This window comes from Orcinus orca, chromosome 6, assembly GCF_937001465.1.
Source record: "Orcinus orca chromosome 6, mOrcOrc1.1, whole genome shotgun sequence".
In the NCBI taxonomy this organism is placed as follows: Eukaryota; Metazoa; Chordata; class Mammalia; order Artiodactyla; family Delphinidae; genus Orcinus; species Orcinus orca.
Window position 1 is genome coordinate 45,550,541 of NC_064564.1, and position 12,681 is coordinate 45,563,221.

Consider the following 12,681-nt stretch of genomic DNA (forward strand, 5'->3'; position numbering starts at 1 on the left):
CATGCGGACTTAGTCGTGGCATGCATGTGGGACCTAGTTCCCCGACCAGGGAATGAACCTAGGCCCCCTGCACTGGGAGCGCAGAGTCTTACCCACTAGACCACCAGGGAAGTCCCCAGAATGGCCATCTTTAAAAAGTCTGCAAATAACAAATTCCGGAAAGAATGTGGAGGAAAATGGAACTCTCCTACACTGTTGGTAGGAATGTAAATTGGTGCAGCCACTATGGAAAACAGTATGGAGGTTCCTCAAAAAACTAAAAGTAGAGTTGCCACATGATCCAGCAATTCGTCTCCTGGCCATATATCTGGGCAATACTATAACTCAAAAAGATACATGCACCCGTATGTTCATGGCAGCACTATTCACAATAGCCCCAAGACATGGAAACAACTTAACCATCCATCGAAAGATGAATGGATAAAGAAGATGAGGTGTGTGTATATATATACACACAAATATATGAATATTACTCAGCCATAAGTAAGAATGAAAATACCATTTGCAGCAACATGGACGGACCTAGAGATTATCATATTAAGTGAAGTAAGTTAGAAAGAGACAAATACCATATGATATCACTTATATGTGGAATCTAAAATATGATACAAATGAACTGATCTGTGAAAGAGAAACAGACACAGATACAGAGAACAGACTTGTGGTTGCCAAGGGGAAGGGATGGATTGGGAGTTTGGGGTTAGCAGATGCAAACTCTTATATACAGGATGGATAAACAACGAGGTCCTACTGTATAGCACGGGGAACTGTATTCAATATCCTGTGATAAACCATAATGAAAAAATATGAAAAAACATGTACATACTTATATATAACTGAATCGCCTTGCTGTACAGCAGAAATTAACACAACATTGTAAATCAACTATACTTGAATAAATATTTTTTTAAAAAAGGGAAGAAAAACCATGCACGCACAAAAGATGTTTCCAAGGTAGTCTGATGAATAAGCCCATGTGGCCCGAGGAGGTAGAGGGCTTGTGTCTCTACAGCCCCACCGCCTCAAGCAGTCTCCCTGCTGCTGGACGGTGGGGGCTCCACCTGGCTGCAGCGGCTGTCTCTTGCCACGTGGATATCCACCTGAAAGCCCCCTCCCACACACCTGTAGGAGCTGTTTGAGACTCATTTGCAGGACCTTCTCGGTTCTGGAAGCATCAAGGATTTCGGCCCCAGGACCAGCCACTCAGTGTTTCAACTCAGCATTCAGGGAGGAGAGGCTTTTCTGTTCAAAGCTGAGAGCCTCCCTTGAGCCACTTTGGCTAGACATTTTCTCTGGCTTCCATCAATAGACTCGGAATTTTTTTTCTGACCTAGACCCACACAAACAAGAGACTAGAGCTTCTCTAATATGCTAAGGAAAAAGCACATTTTAAAAATAACTTGAGCAAATGAATTCATTCTGGTTAAAGCCACCCAGCTACATAACATAAACTAGGGTTTCGCAACAGCAGGTCCTAAAAACATAAACAAACCCAGAGTCCACGTGAGCCAAGCCATTTGCTGAACAGAAAGAGTCCCTGGCCCAAATTCTTCCAGAATAAAAAATACTTTATAAAAGTAGGAGTCGATGGCCATGATGTGAAAAAAAAAAGGTGGGGCAGGTGGGAGGGGTGGGAAAATGAGAAAGTCTCATGACTAGATACTCAAAATGCCAGCTTTCCCAACCAAAAGCTAGAATGATGAGGGATCGGGGGCGGGGCGTGAGTACAGCCTGTGCCTCAGGACCCTGCCTTCCCTAGGGAAAGTCAGAGGCTACTCACTCTCACGAAGTCAGAGGAAGACCCTGCAGGTTTTACCATGTGTCTGTTGACAAGATAATGGTTCCACTGAAACGGTAATAACATACTGGCCAAAGAAGCCCATACTTTTTTTTTTTTTTTTTAGCCCATCCTTTTATAGTAACTTCATTCCCAGCCTGAGTTTTTCGAGCATCATAATAATATGTTCTTTCTGATGAGACCCATACTGTTCTTATGAACTTATGCAGAGTTTCATCTCTGTTCTAGAACAATACTTGCTATAAATAATAAATACAGTGATCATCATTTTATATTTGAATAGCTCCCCTTCCACAAAGAAAAAAAAAGTACTTTCTCATTTCTTAGTAGCAGTGAGGTCCTTTCTATGCTGGGAGCACTGTGCTGGAATCCGCATCTTAGAACAGACAGAACTTGGAGAAATTCAGAGAAAGGGCACAGGAATCATTTTTAAAGACTAGAAAATGCAATTTATGGAAAAGGGTTAAAGAACTTGCTATTATTTGCAGTAAAACTTAATACTATATTTCAGGTATACAAAGGATCATGGTCAAATAAGCCACATTTATTGAGTAATGGCTACGTGCTAATTTCTCATTTAACCCTCACAACGACCTTGGAGATAGAGTATCCCCAAGGTCCACCACAAGGACACTGAAACTTAAGTTAAATGATTGTCCAAATGTGGTAGACATTTCTCACAAGTATTCTGCTTTTCTCTCTCTTTTTTCTCACCGAGGAGTTGGATAGTACTTTCCCCTTCCGTGGAACTCAGGCATGACCACCCGAATGGCCAATGAAATTTGAGCCAGAGACGTGTGTCGATTTCAGATGGAAGGTAAGAAAACCGCTGTGAGCTTTGCCTCCTTCTCACTCTGCCGCAGTGACCATTAACGTTCTGGAAAGTGGCCGCTCCCCAGCCTTGGTCCTGCAGTGGGAGCCACGGGAGCAGAGTCCCCCACCCACTCCTATCCACCCAACGTGAGCATGGTGCATGAGCGAGACCTTCCCCTTACAGTTTTAAGCCACCGACTTTGGAAGATTGTTTCTGCAGCGAAACCTGTTAGTCACCCAGCTGACTAGAACTTGACCTGCCTCTACTGCCCACAACTTATTTTAACTAACATGCTGTGCTACCTTCCAGGTAGAGAATGATGGTTGTGTCTTCTACCTGGTGTAAGGAGAAGGAAAAAAAGGTCATTATCTCCAATGACTGGAATTGAGATTCCCCAGGGCGCAGTGAAGACTGAGATAAAAAGAAGTGAGGGGAACTTCTATTGACAATTTACTCAGAAGAGAAAAACAGTTAATGTTTTGATGTATTGTCTCCCAGGCATGTTGAATGAACACTTTGCATAGATTTTCGCAAAGAAAGCTCTACTTAAGGGAAATTTTCGTAATAGAATTTCCGGCTTGGAATTGTTTACTCTACTTCACGGTCTCTCTCTGGTTTAGCCTATTTTCTTACAGACCTCACAACGATAACCTTCTCCCTTACTCATCAGCCCACAAGATGGTCTTCATTTCCAGTCTACCAGGAACCCAAGGATCTTAGTTGGATCTCCCCCAAATCAGAGCCTGAGACAAGGACTCGAGGGCAGTCAGTTTCTTTGGGAGGTGATTGCAAGCAGGAGTGAGAGAGCAGGCTGACTGAAAGGAGAAAGAGGAAAGGCCAGTATAAAGCTGACTCATACCTACCATCCAAGGTCACTGTGAGGATAAGAGGAGCTAATATAATTGAAGATGCCCAACACAGCTCCTAGCACATAATAGGCACTCAATAAATGTGAATCCCCTGCCCTCCGTCTCCTGTGAAAGTTCTGGAGCTGTACTAGACGCTGAGGCAAACCAGCTCTAAGGTCCTTCCAACTCTTCACTTGTGCTTTCCTTTGGGTTTCTGGTGAGGACTCTACCCCCAGTCTGAGTAGCAGTGAGGAACCACTTCAAGTGAAAACCTGATTTAGCATCTGCTGAGATAAACAGAAAAGAACGCAGGAAAGCAAAAAGCCAAGGAAAGGGAATGCAAGTGTAATTCAATTTTATAAAAAAGGAGATTTGTTCTTCTGGAACGTTGGGTGGAAATCTTGCTGAGTGACCTAGCTGTCATAAATCCTCTCTGGAACAAAGTAACACAGGAAGGAAGGGAAAGAAAGAAAGGAGGACGGGAAGAGGGAGGGATAAGGGGGAGGGAAGAAGGAAAGAATAAATAAAAGAAAGAAGGAAGGAAATTATCCAGCAGGGACTCTGCTGGGAATTAGACCATAAGACTCAGGGCCAGTTTAAAATGAAACTTCCCTGAAAACCTTTCAGAGAGATGTGCTTCCTCAGAAGAGCATCATCTGGGCTGTTCAATGCCCAGGGCAAGTCTCTTTCATCTAATTGGACATGAAACACTATCACATTTGAGGTTGGCTGGAGGCCATTCAGAAATTAAATAATTATTCAACCCAAGAGGCTTTCCAAATGATGAGGTAGCTCCTTAGGAGGAAATTAAATATTGAACAGTGTAGCATATCTAATTGGAATCTTGAGGAAATAGGGTCCTGAGTAGGTAAAACATCTGGGGGCTAACGTAGGGCAGAATGAGTGATGCCCTCAGTTTTGTGTTTTGCCTTAATTATGATGTAAAAAGGAAAATCTTGTTGATTTTTTTATGCCAGGAGGGCAGGGGTTGGTTGGGAGAGGTTCCTCCATGCACCTTCCGTTTGACAGTAGAAAGTTTACTTCTTTCATTTCTTTGTACAGATATGCAAGGAGAGCTGAATAGTCACAAACGGCTTCTTGGTTTGCCTTACAAGGCAGTTGGGAGTTAATGACTGGCTTATCAACCATGGTAGTGGGTAGGCACTGAACACAAAGGTACTGTAGTGATTTCCCCCCTTCAAGAGAAAGTCTATTTGAGACCCTTGCTATGTTCCTGTTTGGAAGAGGGAAGGGGGTTGTGATCAAGTTTGAAGCACCCATGACACAGCAGCCTCTTCTCTATCTTCCTATGCCCTTTTGTATGAATTACTGTGAAGCACAACTTCCCAAATCCACTGAGCACACAACGGTCTGATTTTCCCACTTGAGAAAGGTCCTCCAATCTTACTCTTAAATTGACTTTGGGGATCCAGACTACGTACGGTGTCTTCAGATAAGACTACATTAGATGCTGGTGTTCCTGGCAACTCTCCCTCCTTGGATCATATCTAAGCTGACCTGTTTAATGGTGAGACAGTTCCTCTCAATTACTCAAAGTGCTGAGGCCAACCACAAGTGTACCACACCTGGCTTGTGTCAGGCCACAGCAAAAACGTCAAGCTTATGTCCTGAGAAGAAGAGTCCCTCACTCAAGATTCAAATGATTTAAAAAACCCCAAACCCAGAGTCTATTAGGAAGATCTGAAAGAGTATTGGGTCACTGTGAAAAGTACAAACAGATCTTAAAAACAGAAAGGAAGATCACAGTCTCCTTTCAATAAAATTGATGTTAAAACGACTTAGGAAAGAATACGCACTCTATTCGTATAGAGTTGCAGGTAATTGTCCATTATGATTCCAAACTGCATCTTTGTTTCAACTGCACTGATATAACTCTGAACAGTATCATAGGTTCTTTCCAGTCCTCAGACTATGACCTTTCTATGCCTCAGTCCCACTCCTATAAAATGGGATTGGTCTAGGGTTTCCCTGGTGGCGCAGTGGCTGAGAGTCCGCCTGCCGATGCAGGGGACACGGGTTCGTGCCCCGGTCCGGGAAGATCCCACATGCCGCGGAGCAGCTGGGCCCGTGAGCCATGGCCACTGAGCCTGCGCGTCTGGAGCCTGTGCTCTGCAACGGGAGAAGCCACAACAGTGAGAGGCCCGCGTACCGCAAGAAAAAAAAAAAAAAAAAAAGGGATTGGTCTAATGTGGATTTCACCGAAAATGACTATAGACATCTAGTGTCATTATAAAGATAACATGTGTAACATGGATTCTTGTCATGGTTTGAAATTGCTTGAAATACTGGGTTGGCCAAAAATATTCATTTGGGTTTGTCCATAAGATATTATGGAAAAATCCGAATGAACTTTTTTGGCCAACCCAATATATACATTGTTTGAATTACCATTATTTCAGTGCTTAGAAGGAGCCATGCACATTTATTTCCAGGACCCAACGTCCATTAACATAAAGGCTAGTATTACAGATCCCACAAAGTTTTGAGACAATTCCTCCAACCTTGTGACTAGTCAGAATTTTGAAAACAAAATCAAAGTAGGTAAGCCGGAAGCGCCCCTTACTTTTGATTTGTTATGTAGACACTTAGATTTGCAAACTGTCTTTGCTTCGGATGAAAGGAAAGACTCTGAGAACATCTACTGTTTGTTAGTAAGCTGCCTGTAGTAATCGCAGTTAGCGGCACAATGACACTGGGTAATCAGACTCAGCTAAAATGAATAGAATTTTCACAAAATCTTACCTCTCAACAGATCTAACTGGAGTAGCCCTTGAACTCTGAGTACTGCTCTCCAGAGCAACATGATTATGGGTCTAAGTTCATCAATGACTAGGCAAACATGCTTTCTCCATTTTTACTCTATGGCAATCTGACTGTTATGACGTTGCTATGGTGACACCTTCCCGATATCCCTTTGCTCTTTTGGTACCCTCTCAGAGGAAGCTGTGACGAAGTGGTTTGGCAACAGAATCTTTCTGGGACTTTTCTCACACGTGATTGAAGACCAGCAGGGCTTTCCTCTTCCCAAGAATGTATAAAGTGTGAACTGAAAATGATGAAAAATAAGTTGCACTGACTTGAGCAAGGAATGTGAATGTTATTCACCCTGTATCAACCTAACCTAACCTAACCTAACCTAACTGTGATCTTCCTTTCTTTTTGTTCCCAATTCCAGGAGATGTCATCCCAAGGGACAGTGAGTCTTGGATTCAGTGTGGAATATAACACATGCTGGGTGCTGGGATCTCTTACCCTCAAGGGGGAGGGGCTACATGAGGGTGGTGTGAGAATGACATGCTGGAAAGAAAAGAAGGTAGTGTTTTCGAGCACTTATCTGTCAGCACTTACAGTGACAGGCACTCTGCCAAGCACCTTACATGCAACCCTTCACTGAGTCCATACGATTACTTATATTACTTACCCCGTGTTACAAAATGAAGTAGCTGACTCAGAGAGATTAGACACAGCTAACATGGATCTTTCAGACTCTGAAGACTATTCTCTTAATTACCACGCACCTTGTCTCTCTATAATTCATCCTTCAGATGATCCTGGCTTCTCTCTTTTCCCAAGAGAAGCTTGGAAGTGAGATTCATGAGTGGTCCCATCCAAATGCCTCAGTCTTGTCCCATAGGAACCTGGAGAGGATTATCTGAAACAGCTGAAACGCTGACAACGTCATCTGGGACAAATGCACCCTTGTGGCCTTTTCCACTTAGGTATCAGGACACACAGAACACTAATGGTCATGAGACACAGAATCAATGTCCCAGTTTTACTAGTTGTGTAATCTTGGGTGAGTCACTTAATCCTTCCAGCCTTAGTTACTTTATCTGTGAAACGGAAGTGGTGAAAACCATACTTGTCCGAAGGTCGGGAATGGACGGTTGCTCTCATTATCCATTTTTGCCCTCTTTTAGAACCTTTTGAGTCTCAGGTATTTGAGTCTGTGCCCTGGACTCAGATTTATAGGTCCATGATTGCCCTTTTATAAGGCAGCAAACAGAGTTAACAGTCTAATGAAAACATTATACTCAACAAGAAAAGTTGATTTTTCTCTTCTCAAAAGTTCATTTTTCTCTTCTACTTGTTGCCTTTTGAGGCAACTTGTTGCCAGCTTCAGACATTACTTTGGAAGCTCCTTGAGGAGATTTTTCTCCATTAAGAACTGTTAACAGAAACCATTAAATCCCTTTGCTCTCTAGCCTAGCTTTCGGGATCCCAGCCCTTATCCTCTAACTGCATGAAAACTAGCTGTACCTTGGTTTCCAGAGCACACCTAGCATTTTCTCCCTTCTTGTGTCCTTACTGCTGTGGCTCCCTCTAGCTGAAACAGCCTTTCCATCTGACTGCAGCAAGGTCCACCATCTTAAGTGCAGCTCAAATGCCACGTCCTCCCTGAAGCTCCCTACCATCAGCTCCACCCAGAATGAATCTGTCCCATCTCTCTGCTCCAATTAGTGCTATTGCTATTTGTGTTTCTCTTGTCACTTTTACTAGACTGTAAGCATCTCGAGGGCAAGAGCCAGGGTTGCCCATTGCCATGTGATAGTGGCGAGAAAGTGTGAGGGTTATGGCCATGGGCTTCAGTCACACTGCCCAGTCTAAAACCTGCCTACATGATGTACTAGCTGCATGACCTCGGGCAAGTTAATTCAAACTTTTCTAGTCTATAATTTCCTCACCTGTACCTACTACCTAGGGATCTTCTGAGTATTAAATGAGATATTCCATGTAAAGTGTTTAGCAAGTACCTGGCATATTGTAGGTGCTTAATAGATATTAAGTATTTGCAATGCCTACAGTGAGGTATTTTCATTAATTATTTCAATATATATTTATTGAGTGCTGTATTAGTCTGTTCAGGCTCTTGCAACAAAATACCATACCACTGAATGACTTAAAGAATAGACGTTTACTTCTCACAGTTCTGTAGGCGGAGAAGTCAAAGATTACAGTGCCAGACAATTTGATTCCTGGTGAGGAATCTCTTCTTGTCCTGCAGATGGCCCCTGCTCACTGATGTCCTCACATGGCAGAGAGACAGCAATCTCTGTCTTTTCTTTTTTCTTCATGTAAGCCACTAATCTCACTATGAGGGCTCATCTAACACTAATTATCTCCCAAAGACCACATCCTCAAATACCATCACACTGAGGATTAGGCCTTCAACATATGAATTGGGCGGTAGGTTGTGGGGGGGATGGAGATGGGCACAGAGTGGGTGACAACAATTCAGTCCATAGCAAGTATCTATACATTTTCTATACTTTTATTGAGCTGGTCTAGGGATAGAGCAATAAACCAAACAGAATAAAAACCTTTGTCTCATGGAGTTTATATTCTGCTGGAAAGAGTAAGGCAGTGTGTAGAGGGAATAATTGCTGTCATAGATGTCCACTTCCTTATCTCCCTAACCTGTGAATATGTTAAGCTACAAAGGGGAATTAGGTTGCAGGTGGAATTAACATTGCTAATCAGCTGACTTTAACATAAGAAGATAATCCTGGATTATCGGGATGGGTTCAGTGTCATTTCCCCATCAGTAGAAGAAAGGAAGCAGAAATACAAGAGTGATGCAATATGAGAAGGATTTGACCTGCCTGTGCTGGTTTTGAAGGAGAAGAGGGGCTATGAGACAAGGAATGCGGGTGGCCTCTAGAAGCTAGTAAAAACAAGGAAACTGATTTTCCCCTATAGATTTAAAAGAGGATTGCAGCCCTGCTGCCACCTTGATTTTAGTCCAATGAGACCTAAGTTTGGACTTCTAAGTTCCAGAACTGTAAGATAAATTTGTATTAGTTTAAGCCACCAAGTTTGTGGTAATTAGTTGCAGCAGCCGTAGAAAATGAAAACAGGCAGTGTATATATTGTATATCGCATGGCGATAAATTCTATGGAGAAAATTGGAGCGGGGAATGTGGAGAGGGAGTGTTGAGGGTGGCAGTTGACTGTAATTTTAAATAGAGCAGAAAGGGGGGCCCTCTGGTGACTTCTGACCAAGACCTGAAGGAAGTGAGGTAGTAAGCCTTGAAGTATCCGAGTAAAGAGTGTTCCTGGCAGAAGGCACAGCAAGTATAAAGGTAGGAGCTTACCTGGCATTGGTGGGAATCAAAGAGGGCAGTGTGGATGGAGCGGAACTTGTGATGGGGAAGGTAATGGGAGACAAAGTCAGAGATAAAGGGGCACTTCTTTGTGCTGCTTTTACTCGGAGTAAGAAAGGAAGGCCCAGGAGGATTTTGAGTAGCAGAGTGACGAAAGGCAACATACATTTTAAGGGAATTACACTGGCGGCTGTATTGAGAATAAAACAAACGCAGGGCAGGGAGGAAGCATGGGGACCAGGTAGGAAGCTATTGCAGTATTCCAGGCTGCAGGTATTTGTGGCTGGACCAGGATGGTAACTGTGGAGGTGGTGGACGGACGTCTGCTTCTGGATATCTTCTTTTTTTCTTTTTAATTATTTATTTATTTTTGGCTGTGCTGGGTCTTAGTTGCTGCACGTGGCGAGCTCAGCAACTAAGAGTAGGGGATACTCTTCGTTGCGGTGCGTGGTGCATGGGCTTCTCACTGCGGTGGCTTCTCTTGTTGCAGAGCACGGGCTCTAGGCACGTGGGCTTCAGTAGTTGTGGTGCACCGGCTTAGCTGCTCCGCGGCATGTGGGATCTTCCCGGACCAGGGCTTGAATACATGCCCCCTGCATTTGGCAGGCGGATTCTTAATCACTGCGCCACCAGGGAAGCCCCTGGATATCTTTTGAAGATAAAACCAATGAGTTTTTCTGATAGAGTAGAGGTGGAATAGAAAAGGAGAAAAGTCAAAGAAGATTCCACGGGGCCTTAAGCAACTGAAAGGTTGGACTGGCCCTTCCCTGAGTTGGGGGAAGACAGCAGTGTGAGCAAGTCTGACAGAATCCATTCAGTGTGGGTGAACTTTTGATATCTGAATCCTCTCCCTCCCCCATTCTTTTCCTTCAGAGTACTTTTCCAGACGAGCAGACACATACACATAAGGAATAATAGCCGATGGGAAACAATATCTACTTCACATCATGATGGGGCCAGTTTGCTGTACAATACAGGGCTCTGATAAAAGCCAGATTGGAGAAGAGATGTAGCCCAAGATGCTATAGATTGAATGTTTGTGTCCCCCCAAACACAATTCGTTTGTTGAATTCTAACCCCCAAGGTGATGGCATTGGGAGGTGGGGCCTTTGGGAGGTGATTAGGTCACAAGGGCAGAGCCCTTATGAATGGGATTAGTGCCCTTATAAAAGAGGCCTGGGAAAGCTTCCTTGTTCCTTTCTGCCATGTGAAGACACAGAGAAAAGATGTCTATGAGGAAACGGCCCATCATCAAACACTGAATCTGCCAGTGCCCTGATCCTGGACTTCCTAGCCTCCAGAACTGTGAGAAGTAATTTCTACTTATAAGCCACCCAGTCTATGGCATTTTGTTTTCGTAGCCTGAATAGACTAAGAAACAGGACCAAAGAAGGCTTGAATTTAAAATGCTGGCCCTTCAGAGCAGATTCTGAAGGTTGAGCCATCTTCTTCCAGCCACCAGGTCACAGGCAGGGAAGCTAGATCAAGGGTGGGTGAGAGATAGGATGTGATTCATTATATTGACCCCACTCACTGGTTAAAGTTACCGAGGAAATAACGAAGGCTTCCTCCCAACCACCAGGTTCACCATTTCTCCCCACTGAACGGGCCACTAAGGGGATGAAGTGGGATGAAAGTTCTCTTTTCCCTACAGGCAAGGCTGAAACCCAAAGAGAGAGGCAGAGACCCTTCCATTCATGCTTATTGATTAGAATCCAATTCCTTATTGGCCCTGCACATGCCCTGCTCATCTGCGCGCTGGAGCTTGAACCCTATCTTCGAGGGCAGAAGTTGGATCTCAATGTTCGACTTTAATTTCTGAGACAGGAAGCCTTATTTTTCCTCTCTTCTTGACAGAACAGAAAAGACCACGTAATGAGAATTCTGGGGCAGGCAACAGCCTCTTCCTAATTAGAGACAAGTGAGTACGAGAGGAGGACTATTAAAGGTAAACTAGAGTAATTAAGAGACACTTCTACCCTGATTGTTATGGATGATGAAGTGCTGTCTGATTGCCATGGAGCCCAGGAACAAAAGGAACTTGAAAGCAGTGAATGGGGTTTGAGACAATTTGGAAACGAGATTGCATGACTCAACAATGAACAGAAACATTGCTTAGTGGCTGGGTTTTTGTATCTGACCATTTTTTCTTCTCTTGTTTGAGTTTTATATTCACAATATTCATTATCTTTGCATTGCCAAATGACACAGAATTAAATCATTCAATCCAGGGTTGATATCATTAGACCATGACTATTTATTAAATATTTCTTATAATATCAGAATTGACTTGATATTGCAAAGGATGGGTGTGATTTTAGAGGGTCTCACTTGGTGGTTGTGGAAACAACTTTTGCGGGAGGGATGTTTTCTCTGTGTATTCTAGTTTCTACTCAATATATTTCCATACTTCTTTAAAGTGTGTAGTAAGAACTGTAAAATGCAATACTTAGTCATTTGGTACTTCTCATTCAATGTGCACTAAGATGCTATCATACGGGGAATTAAAAGATGTGGAAGACTCATTCTTTTCCTCAGGAAGCTTATATTTAATGACTCCTACTATGAACTAGGAATACTTTCTATGTTTACTTTACCCTTTACTACCACCCTGCAAGGTAGATACTACAAGGTAGAGGTCATAGACCAAGATCACACAAATAGAAAGTGGCAGGCTGTGGGTTGGGCTTCAAAGTCCATGCTCTTTCCATTACTCCCAGCTTGCTCTAGCAAATTGCTAGAATCTCAAAGTATTTTCCAACGACTAATGCTCTCCTCAGTCGGGCAGTCCACAGCATTTTTCAACAAGTCAGAAAATCCTGGAGAAGGTAAGCAATTTCCTCCTCTCTAGGTGCCTTGGATGTGGCCCTGGTGGACCCAGAACGCACCCGTTCTGATCTGATATCCGACTCCCCGCCCTGGCCACAGGGTCAATGTCTTTTCCGCAAGGCCGGGAGCCCTGCTCAGACTGTCCATTCCCCACCTCTTTCCGGAGGGAAGACGTCCCGTTCCGACGGAGCTGCCATTCCGCGGGCGACCGCCAGGGGGTCCCCGCACGCGCCTCCGCATGGTAGCCGCGCGCCGGGTGCCGGTGGG

General features: G+C 43.8%; 1 protein-coding gene across 2 annotated transcripts in view; it reads left to right on the forward strand.

Moving 5' to 3' along the window:
- C9orf72 (C9orf72-SMCR8 complex subunit) overlaps nucleotides 1–3,959 on the forward strand; it is a 33,079-nt gene extending 29,120 nt beyond the window's left edge. Inside the window, exons 11-12 of one of the 2 annotated variants that reach the window (XR_004486116.2) lie at nucleotides 2,517–2,615; nucleotides 2,922–3,958. The gene's annotated coding sequence lies outside the window, so the exon portion shown is untranslated. Of the gene's footprint in view, nucleotides 1–2,516 lie in introns of both variants that reach the window. The other variant, XR_004486115.2, reaches the window with a different exon arrangement.
- Nucleotides 3,960–12,681: the final 8,722 nt, after the last annotated feature.